The sequence below is a fragment of the Rhinolophus sinicus genome, linkage group LG02 (assembly GCF_036562045.2).
Source record: "Rhinolophus sinicus isolate RSC01 linkage group LG02, ASM3656204v1, whole genome shotgun sequence".
Classification (NCBI taxonomy): domain Eukaryota; kingdom Metazoa; phylum Chordata; class Mammalia; order Chiroptera; family Rhinolophidae; genus Rhinolophus; species Rhinolophus sinicus.
In genome coordinates this window covers 79,202,248-79,206,122 of record NC_133752.1, presented here as the reverse complement: position 1 = coordinate 79,206,122, position 3,875 = coordinate 79,202,248, and positions in this window count along the sequence as shown.

The window sequence follows — 3,875 nt, the reverse complement described above, 5'->3', positions numbered from 1 at the left end:
CTTGGCCACCGTAAACAAAGCTGCAATGAACATTGGAGCACACGTGTCTTTATCTCTAAATGTTTTCAGATTTTTGGGTAGATACCCAGGAGAGGGATTGCTGGGTCATATGGCAATTCTATTCGTAATTCTTTGAGGAACCTCCACACTGCCTTCCATAGCGGCTGCACCAGTCTGCATTCCCACCAACAGTGTATGAGGGTTCCTTTTTCTCCACAGCCTCTCCAACATTTGTTATTAGTTGTCTTGTTGATGATAGCCATTCTGACTGGGGTGAGGTGATATCTCATTGTGGTTTTTATTTGCATTTCTCTGATGATTAGTGATGTTGAGCATTTTTTCATATGTCTATTTGCCATTTGTATGTCCTCTTTGGAGAAATGTCTCTTCAAGTCCTCTGCCCATTTTTCAATTGGGTTGTTTGTTTTTTTGTTGTTGAGTTGCATGAGTTCCTTGTATATTCTGGATACTAGCCCCTTATCGGAGGCACTGTTTGCAAAAATCTTCTCCCATTCAGTTGGTGGCCTCTTTATTTTGTCAATGGTTTCTTTTGCTGTGCAGAAGCTTTTAAGTTTCATATAGTCCCATTCGTTTATTTTGGCTTTTACTTCCATTGCCTTTGGAGTCAAGTTCATAAAATGCTCTTTGAACCCAAGGTCCATAAGTTTAGTACCTATGTTTTCTTCTATGCAGTTTATTGTGTCAGGTCTTATGCTTAAGTCTTTGATCCATTTTGAATTAACTTTGGTACATGGTGACAAATAGCAGTCCAGTTTCATTCTTTTGCACGTGGCATCATTATAAAACATCATTATATCTAAAACTTCCTTGTATTTCTATGTGCTATCACATGGTTGGGTCATAATATATATATAAATGTACCCAATCATTTCTAATTTCTTATCGTATGAATTTTAACATTAATGAAAATCATTCTTAACTTTTTATTTATACATATCCATGAATATTTCTTTGGGATACAGTCCCAGAATGGAATTGCTGGATCAAATGGTATACACATTTTTAGGGCTTTTAATATTTACTACAAATTTCTCTTGATAAAGCTTATATAGTTTATGCACTGAAGAGCATTTTAACTCTTATTTTTTACTTTCTTACACATATAATTTTAGATTTGTTGGCCCTACTCTATAGATAATGCATATCAAGCTTGATATTGTTTTCGCAACATCCAATGGAATGTTAATCCATTAGCGTCCATTTAGTGCAGTGCTATCCAGTAGAAGTCTCCACCATACACTAGATAACCATTAATCTGAGACCTATTTCTAGCATTAAATGAAGATGAAAAGTACACGTGAAAACTTATCCATGAATTGCTTCAAAATATATTCAGGAAAATACTTTGTTGCTGTTTTTTTTCCACAAACTATTATATCATTGGAGGATGAATAAGAGATATAAAAAAGGCAATTTTTGGACAGAAACGTATCTTTACATCATAATATAAATATTTGGAAATTATCCCTAAAGTTGTAAGACTGAAATTATAACAGATATAGAAAATGTTTAATAAATTATTATAATGTTTCTTATTTCTCTGGCTAAAGTTTTATTTGTTATTTAGCCAATGTTATCATTGTGGTTAACCACAAAAGGAAAATATCTTTATATTAATAATATGTTAGCTAAACTATTAGTAGTTTATTAAAAGCATTACAAATTATGTAAACTTCTATCATAATGTATCATAATATATTGGAATAAATATAAACAGGGATGAAATAATTTCTCCTTATGTTCTCAGTATCTACCAGACTTCTTAGCACATAGGAGACTCCAAATAAATGATTATTAAATATATTAATCAAATTTTAAGATTTTAAAAATTATAATCATTTCTTAAGAATAGAAATGATTTGAAATATCTTCATTTTGAAAAGTCTCTGGATTAAAATCCAGATCAAGATTTTCAGATATTATTAAAGAAAATTGTCATTTACAATATGAGAGGTTTTACCTGGAGGGTGGCTAAACCTTTCACCCTCTATAAAAGTATGTAATTCTATGACTTTATGACTTATCAGCCCACAAATGCCAAAAAGTTCAAAATTAGTTATGTTTCACATTGAAATATTTCTTCCTCTATTTAAAAAAAACTAAATAAACAAGAACAAAAATAGAACTAGCATATTTAGGCCAGACCTATACTGTTAATGGAAACAAAGTTGAGTAGTTACTACCAAGTCTAGTGGATTGAGACATCAGAGTTGTGTGACTAATCTAAACAATCCTTGCTCAAGAGGACAGAATGTAGGCTATTTTTACATGTAGAGAAGATAATTTTTTTTTTAAATGGCTCTATGCCTTAAACAGTCTTTTTCACACTCCATATTGATTGTGCACATGGCTTGGAATAAAATAGAATTAGAGTACAGTAGAAGTACTCCATAGGCAGCTCATTGACAATCAACAGCAGTGAATACTGGCACTGTAAAATCACAGAAATTGCCTGGAGAACGAGGGAAAAATAAAACCCATTATCTAACAAAGTGCTCTTCAGCCTCTAGTCCAGAATTTTGCCTAGTTTCAGCAATGGCCCAAAAGATGAGCAATTCCGACTAAGGTGAATCCTGATGGGTCTGTCCCAGTTCGAAGGATGTATTCTAAAATGGGGTATTCGATCCCTAGTCTGGAGGTCCCTGAAACACCTCTGAGGAGATTGTGGGTAGTTTTAGAGTGACCTGAAGGATCTCATTCAGCCTAAGATGACTAGGGATCCCTTAATGTCATGAACTCAGGCTGTGGAAACTCCTAAGGCAGTGTTTCCCAAAGTGTGATGCCTGGGGTATTTAGGCAATGTCTTTTTCCCTGCCTGCCCTACTCAGAATGTACTGTGCTGGATCCACACTGTGCAGGGTGGGGCCACTAGGCAGCAAGTACAGCTATTGAATGCTTGAAAGTGACTAATCTAAATTGAGATGCGCTGTGAGTGTAACATATACACCAAATTTTGAAAGGGCAGTACAAAAAAATATAAAATGTCTCACTAATGATTTTTTGGGTATTGATCACATGTTGAAAAGATCCTTTTCTGGATAAATTGGGTTAAATAAGACATTATTAACATTACTTTTGCTTGTTTCTTTTGACTTTTTTCAATGTGGCTGTTAGAACATTTTCAATTACATGTGTTGTCTGCATTTGTGGTGCACTTTGTAGTTCTGGACAGTGCTGCTCTGGACACATCCTGCTTGCAGGAGCTCCTGTCCACCCCAATACTCCACTCCCACAGCATGCTGGGAGCTGTACCTGGGACCACCAGCGAAGGCTTTAGCTCAGGCAAATGAGGAGGATTTATCTGATGGCCAGCAGCTGTGTGGGGAGCGCTGTGCTAGTTGATGGGGCTGAGTCTGGGGCTGTAAGCGAATGAGACAGAGGGAGGAAATAACAGATCTTTGCACTTTCGGTTTCCTAAAGTTTCCTTATTACCGTATTTCCCCGAAAATAAAACCTAACTGGAGAATAAGCCCTAGCATGAGTTTCAGGATGACATTCCCTGAACATAAGCCCTAATGCATCTTTTGGAGCAAAAATTAATATAAGACCTGGTTTTATTTGCGGGGAAACATGGTCGGTAAGTTTATTTAAATGAAAAAAAAGTGAGTAAATTAAAAAATGTATTAGTATATGTAGGTCTGTGGATATGTACACATGGCAATTGAAGTTGTTTGTTTTATCTATCAAAGTGACTGTGTACTTAAGATTCTTTTAATAAAACCATGGAGATATATATACAAAGGGTGTCAAAAAATGTATACATATTTTAAGAAAGGAAAACTATATTAAAATTGTAGTACTCAATATATACTGATAACAAAAGATGAATACAAGTCACGTTTGACTTCTGCAAT